Source organism: Eumetopias jubatus, unplaced genomic scaffold (genome assembly GCF_037043125.1).
Source record: "Eumetopias jubatus isolate StellerSeaLion01/CBP00866 unplaced genomic scaffold, mEumJub1_p1.0 scaffold_16, whole genome shotgun sequence".
Taxonomy (NCBI): Eukaryota; Metazoa; Chordata; class Mammalia; order Carnivora; family Otariidae; genus Eumetopias; species Eumetopias jubatus.
Window position 1 is genome coordinate 14,859,779 of NW_028274822.1, and position 8,823 is coordinate 14,868,601.

At 42.5% G+C, this 8,823-nt stretch overlaps 1 pseudogene; it reads right to left on the bottom strand.

Annotated features, from left to right (window-relative positions):
* Positions 1-6,207: 6,207 nt before the first annotated feature.
* On the bottom strand, positions 6,208-7,491 carry LOC114208923 (bifunctional phosphoribosylaminoimidazole carboxylase/phosphoribosylaminoimidazole succinocarboxamide synthetase pseudogene; annotated as a pseudogene).
* Positions 7,492-8,823: the final 1,332 nt, after the last annotated feature.

The following is an 8,823-nucleotide window of genomic DNA, read 5'->3' on the forward strand; positions in this document are numbered from 1 at the left end:
TTCTCTAATTTCTCTTTCTACAGTTGCGTTGTTAGTGTATAAGAAAGCAACTGATTTCTGTGCATTGATTTTGTATCCCGCCACATTACTGAATTGCTGTATGAGTTCTAGTAATTTGGGGGGTGGAGTCTTTTGGGTTTTCCACATAAAGTATCATGTCGTCTGCGAAAAGAGAGAGTTTGACTTCTTCTTTGCCAATTTGAATACCTTTAATTTATTTTTGTTGTCTGATTGCTTTTGCTAAGACTTCTAGTACTATGTTGAACAATAGTGGCGAGAGTGGGCATCCTTGACGTGTTCCTGATCTTAAGGGAAAGCCTCTCAGCTTTTCCCCATTGAGGATGATATTCACTGTGGGTTTCTCATAGATGGATTTTAAGAACTTGAGGAATGTTCCCTCTATCCCTATACTCTGAAGAGCTTTAATCAGGAAAGGATGCTGTATTTTGTCAAATGCTTTTTCTGCATCAATTGAGAGGACCATATGGTTCTTCTCCCTCCTCTTATTAATGTGTTGTATCACATTGATTGATTTGTGAATGTTGAACCACCCTTGCATCCTGGGGATAAATCCCACTTGGTCATGGTGGATGAGCCTTTTAATGTATTTTTGGATCCTATTGGCTAGGATTTTGTTAAGGATTTTGGAATCCATATCCATCAGGGATATTGGTCTGAAATTCTCCTTTTTGATGGGGTCTTTGCCTGGTTTGGGGATTAAGGTAATGCTGGCCTCATAGAATGAGTCTGGAAGTTTTCCTTCTGTTTCTATTTTTTGAAACAGCTTCAGGAGAATAGGTATTATTTCTTCTTTGAATGTTTGGTAGAATTCCCCAGGGAATCCATCAGGCCCTGGACTCTTGTTTTTGGGGAGGTTTTTGATCACTGCTTCAATCTCGTTACTGGTTATTGGCCTATTCAGGTTGTCAATTTCTTCCTGTTTCAGTCTTGGCAGCTTACGGGTTTCCAGGAAGGCCTCCATTTCATCCAGATTGCTCAGTTTATTGGCATCTAGTTGTTGATAATAACTTCTAATAATTACTTCTATTTCCTTGGTGTTGGTCGTGATCTCTCCCCTTTCATTCATAATTTTATTAATTTGGGTCCTTTCTCTTTTCTTTTGGATAAGTCTGGCCAGTGGTTTATCGATCTTATTAATTCTTTCAGAGAACCAACTTTTAGTTTCATTGATCTGATCTACTGTGTTTCTGGTTCCTAATTCATTGATCTCTGCTTTAATTTTAATTATTTCTCTTCTAATGCGTGGCTTAGGCATCGTTTGTTGCTTTTTCTCTAGTTCTTTAGGGTGTAGAGTTAGTTGGTGAATTCGGGATTTTTCTATTTTTTTGAGTGAGGCTTGGATGGCTATGTATTTCCCCCTTAGGACCGCCTTTGCAGTATCCCATAGGTTTTGGACCGATGTGTTTTCGTTTTCATTGATTTCTATGAATTGTTTAAGTTCTTCTTTGATTTCCGGGTTGACCCAAACACTCTTGAGCAGAGTGGTCTTTAGCTTCCAAGTGTCTGAATTTCTGCCAAATTTTTTCTTGTGATTGAGTTCCAGTTTTAAAGCACTGTGGTCTGAGAATATGCAGGGAATAATCGCAATCTTTCGGTATCGGTTGAGACCTGATTTTTGACCCAGTATGTGATCTATTCTGGAGAAAGTTCCATGTGCACTCGAGAAGAATGAGTATTCTGTTGTTTTAGGGTGGAATGTTCTGTAAATATCTATGAGGTCCATCTGGTCCAATATATCATTCAAAGCTCTTGTTTCCTTGTTGATTTTCTGCTTAGATTATCTGTCCATTGCCGAGAGTGGAGTATTGAGGTCTCCTACAATTAACGTATTGTTATCAATATGACTCTTTAGTTTGGTTAACAGTTGGCTTATGTAGATGGCTGCTCCCATGTTGGGAGCATAGATATTTACAATTGTTAGATCTTCTTGTTGGGTAGACCTTTAAGAATGATATAGTGTCCTTCTGTGTCTCTAATTACAGACTTTAGTTTAAAATCTAATTTGTCTGATACAAGAATTGCTACCCCAGCTTTCTTTGGAGGTCCGCTGGCATGGAAGATGGATCTCCATCCCTTCACTTTCAGTCTGGATGTATCTTTAGGTTCAAAATGAGTCTCTTGTAGGCAGCATATGGATAGGTCCTGTCTTTTTATCCAATCTGCAACCCTGTGCCATTTTATGGGAGCATTTAGGCCATTCACGTTGAGAGTGATTATTGAAAGATATGAATTAATTGTCATCATGTTGCCTGTGAGGACCTTGTTTTTATAGATTGTCCCTGTAAATTTCTGTTGTATATCACTCTTGGGGTCGTTCTCCTTTTATAGAACCCCCCTTAATATTTCTTGCAGGGCCGGCTTAGTGGTCACATATTCTTTCAGTTTCTGCCGGTCGTGGAAGCTCTGCATCTCTCCATACATTCTAAACAAAAGCCTTGCCAGATAAAGTATTCTTGGCTGCATGTTCTTCTCATTTAGTACCCTGAATATGTCTTGCCAGGCCTTTCTGGCTTGCCAGTTCTCTGTGGATAGGTCTGATGTTATTCTGATGTTCCTCCCTCTGTACCTAAGGAATCTCTTCCCCCTAACGGCCCTTAAGATGGTTTCCTTGGTTCTAAGATTTGCAAGTTTTACTATTACATGCCGGGGTGTTGGCCTGTTTTCCTTGATCTTGGGAGGGGTCCTCTCTGCCTCTAGGACATGAATGTTCGTTTCATTCCCCAGATTAGGGAAGTTCTCATCTACGATTTGCTCAAATACATCTTCTAGTCCTCTCTCTCTCTCCACTCCCTCCGGGATTCCAATTATTCTGACATTGGAACACTTCATGGTGTCACTTATTTCTCTGATTCTGTTTTCATGGATTCTGAGTTGTTTTTCCCTGGCCTCCTCTTTTCCCTTTTTATCTATTATATTGTCTTCCAGGTCGCTTATTCGTTCTTCTGCCTCACTTACGCTAGCTGTTAGATGATCTAGATTGGATTGGATCTCACTGATAGCATTTTTAAGTTCTGCCAATTCAGCTTTCATTTCTGCCCTTAGAGACTCTGTGTTGCCATTAGTTGATTTCTCCATTCTAGCCATTGTCTTCACAATTGCTAGCCTGAATTCCATCTCCGACATCTTGGTTATATCTGCATCCATTTGTAAATCTGCCGCATAAGTCATGATCTCTGAGTCTTTTCTATTTTGGGGGCTCCTCCTCCTAGTCATTCTGTTGATGGGTGGTTGAGGGAATGTACAGAGTCCAAATTATTGACCAGAACCCAAGCAAGATGCACCTGTTTTCTTGGGACCTTGGGGTTGCTGGCCTCTTGTTTTCCCAGCCTGTCTTCTGGGGGAGGGGCCTGCCGCGCTGTTACTCAGGCAACCCTGTTTGGGCCGAGTTGCCCTGCCCCCCCTGTGGCGGGGGATGGGCTCAGTGGGAACCAGTTTTTTGGGGCTTTTGTTCTCTGGCAGCTTTCCCTGGTGGCTTTCCGCGTCTCTTCCACGAGTCAGAGCAGAAGAGACCGGTTCCAATCCTCTGCCTCAGAGCAGAGAGACCGCAGTCTGTTCCTCATTGAGCTCTCCAGGTCACACCGTCTCCGTTTCTGTCCGTGCTGCTATAAACTGCAGCGGCCTGGGTTGTGCGCCCCTCTGCTGCGCCCCCAGTCCCGCCTCCAGTTTGGAGCACGGTGTCTCTGCCCTTTGTGCTTCTAAAACCACCAGCCGCCCCGACCCCCCCACCCCGCCGCTCCGGGTTTCCGCCCCGGGGGCTACCCTAAAGTCCTTTCCCCGCCACTACCGGTCTGCGAGTCTGTGCCCGGTCCCTGAGTCTGTGCCCCGTCCCCAGCGCGCGAGGCTGTCACTCACCGGCGGTGTAGGATCCCCACGGCCAGGCACCCTCCCACTGCCATTTATCCTGCAATATCTGCCGGCGGAATCACGGGTCCCTGCTTCGTACCTCGGCACCAACGAGTTGGCGATATTCTGTTCGTAGAGATCCAGATCTTCTTACATCTCAGGCTAGTTTCGTGGGTGCTCACAGTGGTCTGGTAGATATCCAGCTCAATTCCAGGGACCAGTTGAAATAGGGTCCCCTACTCCTCTGCCATCTTTCCTTCCCAAATTTTAGGTTCTTTAATAACACGGAAGGGTCTGTGTATGTTAAAATTCCACTTTATACATTTGCTGGATATGAGATTCCCCAAGCACAGAAGAATGGAGGGATGGATAACACAAGTTAATTTATTTCTGTATAGTTTATAAGTAAATTTGAGCCATACAACAGGCTACAATTTACTTTGAAGACCATTCTTGTGATCTGTTGTGACTCTATTCCCTGCCTTGATTTAATACATATGAATGTATGTACAGTTTTCAAAAATGAATCCCAAGTTTGTAGCACTACTTACTTTGCCTTTTTCCAAGACTCTTTTCATTCAGAAGAGAATGGGTAAGGCAGAGAGAAGCCTACTGTGGAGTTGGAGGTGGGAAAGTCAGGGAAGTGGAAGGGACTGTGTAGAGAGAGGGAACATCCTAAAATAATGTGGACAAGGAGGAAGTGGGGGTGCACTGACCAGAAATGGGAAAGCGTCATTAGGCGAGAGGTCAAATTCAAAATGTGGGGCCAGACTACTTGGGTTTTCACATATCCCAATAAGTCTTGATCCCGGATGCAACCAAGCATAGAATATTTCTCCTTAAGCTTTCCCTCTAGGATTTTTGGGCAAATCCAGATTTCTATCATATTTGTTGGAATAAGTCCTATGGATTTGCCTGTGGGCGAGGCAGATCACTTGGAAGAGTCAGGAGTGATCCATGGCTGAGGTCAATTTAAGTATTTCTGACAGGACAACAGATTTATTTGTTCTCACACAGGCAAGAGAAGGAAAGAAAATCCCATTTTAATGCAAGATGCGTATATAAAAAGTTGTTCTTGAAGCAGGAGGCAATTCCCAAAGAGAAACAAAGTCCAGTTTGACCTTTGTGCGTCTCTTTTTGATTTTCTAACATTCCTGAAGGATCTTTTGGAAAGGAGGGAGTAATTATTTAGCTAATTCAGAATCATTAGAGAAAATAATTTTAATAATAATATGTAACATTTAATCAGTGCTAATATGGGCCAGGGACTGATCTAAGATGTTAACTCCTGACTCCTCTACACAAACCTGTACAATCAGAAGGTGTGAATAGAGAAAAAGGTCAAGTAGCTGAGCAGCTCTGTTTTCTTCTTTAATTTGTTTTGCCTAGAAATTTGGAAGAATCCTTTTCCAAACATCTGAGAACTCACAGCTTTCTCAGAAGAGGTCCTGGCAAGGTCTAAATGGTACTCCTCTTTATGCACATTATAAAACACAGTATTTAATATATTAGCTGATGTAGTGAACCTGCCAAAGTTTTACTAGTGTGCCAGAACATTTACCAGCCAGCCCTTAATTACTAATAACACCCCCTCTGGATTCATCCTGAAGGCAACTCACTCTGTCCCTTTCTTGTCCCTATTTGCTATCTCCATTCTCGACTAACTGGGACACAGATTTTCTTTCGTTTTGCATTGGAAGGGAAGAAGGATAAGTAGGGTGGCACCAGAAAGAGATAAGGAGAAAGAAAAGACTCCACCAGAGCAAGAGTGGGAGAACTGGAGATTTGGGGCATTTAACTTAGACAGGATTAACTTAGACAGTGATCACATATAGGGAGAGCCTGAGTTGCATTTAGGATGACATTGTGGGCCTCCGAATATGAGGCTAATTTGTGCATTAGTTTCTTATTGCTGCTGTAAAAATTACCACAGGGCGCCTGGGTGGCTCAGTTGGTTAAGCGACTGCCTTCGGCTCAGGTCATGATCCTGGAGTCCTGGGATCGAGTCCCACATCGGGCTCCCTGCTGAGCAGGGAGCCTGCTTCTCCCTCTGACCTTTCTCTCTCTCTCATTCTCTCTCTCAAATAAATAAATAAAAATCTTTAAAAAAAATAAAAAAAATAAAAATTACCACAAACTTGGAGACTTAAAACAACACAAATAGGGGTGCTTGGATGACTTAGTCAGTTAAGCATCCAACTCTCTCTCTCTCTCTCCCTTTTTTTTATTCAGTAGTAAATTTTATTGTTTTCTTTGACCGACTTTAAAACTTTTCCTCTTGATTTTTTTCTGAAACTAAACAAGAAATGTATATTTTTTCTAAACAAACAAAAAAACAATGTTTTATAAATTGCCCTCTCAGATTTTCTTGTCAGCCTGCTTCAAGGAAATCCATGTGTTCAATATACTTGCTCACAGTTTAGCCCATACCAAATGGTTGTTTAATCCAAATATCTGAGCAGCAAACTGAGCTGATTCTTCCGGAGAAAATATGGTTGAACAGCCAAGACCACTGGGTAGTTGAAGAGAAGACCACACATCCTGAGCTCCCCGGTCTGGAGTGAGTGGAGGGCAGCTGATAACTGGGTATGCAGTGTTACCAGACATCACTGGCCCCAAACCATTGCTTCTGCCTGCCACTGCCACAAATACAGTAGGAATGCCACCCCCTTCATACTCTGCTTTAATCCTCAGAATTTCCTCTGGTTCCTTAAGGGCAGATGTTACCCGAAGTTCACATGGCATGCCAAAATTTCTACAAGCTTGCTTGATTTTTTCACAGTGACTGAGATCGGAAGTTGAGTCCATCAATACTACAGCTCCGCACAGACTTTCTGATTTCAGAAGCAACTCCACTCTTTCTGCAACCCACTCAAAATTTTTCTTTACCAACCAGAGCCCTTTGGGAGTTACTTCCTTGAGGTCACAATGTGACTGTTTATCTTTCTGTTGGCTTCAATCTCCTGACGGCTAGAGTCTCCAGGAATCATTACCAATAACATCAGCAAGAACAATTTCTTTGGTGGTTACATCAACACCAAATTCAATCTTCGTGTCAACCAGCATACAGTTCTGGGGCAACTAGGATTTCTCCAGTATTTCAAAAATAGCCTGTGTAGCATGACTCATAATATCTTCTTCAGTCTGGCCTATAACAAGTCCAGCAAAGCAAAATTTTGCAGCAATTAGCTGTTCCCCAGACCACTGTGGCTCATTATTGGCATCATCCTTGAGAAACAGCTCCACTTTAGGTGGGTAGAACTTATATCCCTCCTTGACACCAAGATTTCTTTTGAGAAAAGAACCAGCTGCTATTCTTCTACAAACCCATTCAATTGGAATCATTTCACACTTAGGTGTAATGAAAGCTGTCTCCCCACATTTTCTGGGGAAAGCAGTTTTGAGACCTGCTTCCTTTAACAACTGAAAGATACAACTGGCAGTTTATTTTATTTATCCTTCCAAGTGATTCTTTCTGGCTGCATTTCCTGCTGTAATCTAGTCCTTGGACTGCAGGAGCACTTTTCCTGGACTATCTGGCAATTCATAGACTTCTTTTGTTTTACCCTCATAGAGTTTTCTATCAATATTCAGTACCTCAGCTGTCACCATTATTCTGTGTGGGCTGGGGGCAGCGGCCATGCTGGGAAGAGAGGCCAGACTCTGGAAAAGAGGAGTGGTTAGAGGGGTTCCAAGTGTCCAACTCTTGATTTCGGCTCAGGTCATGATCTCAGGGTTGTGAGATTGAGCCCCGTGTCAGGCTCTGTGCTCAGCAGAGTCTGCTTAAAATTCTATCCCTCTTTCTCTGCCCCTCATGCCCCCCCGCACTCTGCTCACACTCTATCCCTCAAAGTAAGTAAGTAAGTAAGTAAGTAAGTAAGTAAGTAAGTAAGTAAATAAAATAGAACAACTCAAATATATTCTCTTATAGTTCTGGAGATCAGAAGTCTGAAACGGGTCTTATGAGACTAAAATCCAGGTGTTGTCAGGGCTAGTTACTTCTGGAGAATCCAGTAGACAATATGTTCCTTGCCTCTTCTGTCTTCTAGATGCTGCAAGAATTTCTTAGCTTGAGGCTACATTACTCCAATCTCTGTTGCCAACCTCACCTCACCCTCTTCCTTTTATGTAGTCAAATCTCCCTGTGTCTCCCTCTTATGATTCTTATTACATTCAGTGCCTGTGTAAAAGTGTAGATAATGCAGGATAATCTCCTTAAGATCCTTAACTGAATCATACCTGTAAAAAAAAAAAAACCTTTTGCCATATTTGGTAACATTTGTAGGTTCTAGGGAATAGGATCTGGATATCTTTGAGGGTCATTATTCGGGCTTCCATTGTTTGGTTAGCCAAGACAGCTGGTGAATCCTCCCGTACAGACAGCTGCTTTATGATTGGGGGCATCTACAAGTCTTGGAGAAAAGTGGTAGTAATATGTCCTTTCCCTCTAGGGGAAATCTGATCAACCCTGAGTATCAGCTCCCAAGCTTTTCCCTAAGTTGACTTAATTCTATCCTTGGAGTCAACTGAGCCAAGAGTAATTCTCTTTTATCACGGTCTGGAATGCAAATGTTTCCCAAGTACGGTCAGGGAAGAAAAACTTTTCCTCTACCCTCTTAAGTTTAGCCATTGAGGGCCTGCAGATTAATCTGACAAAGAGATTAGCAAGAGGAATAAACAGATTTAATTACATATGTATGCATGGGAGTTTGCAGAGAAATGCGGCTCAGGGAGGCCGTCAGAATTTGGGGCTTACATATCATTTTAACAGGGAATGGGGAGAGACAGAGGGACACTTCTGGGAAAACAAATGCCTTCTTAGTGGGGAATGGATAAAGGGCACTGATAGAAAACCAAAGGAAGTTTTTGAAAGATAAATGGGCGCTTAGGAAAATATTTGGGTGGTAGGAGAGTTTCATGGCAATGCCTCTTTGGGTGTGATGCCAACTTCTATTCTCT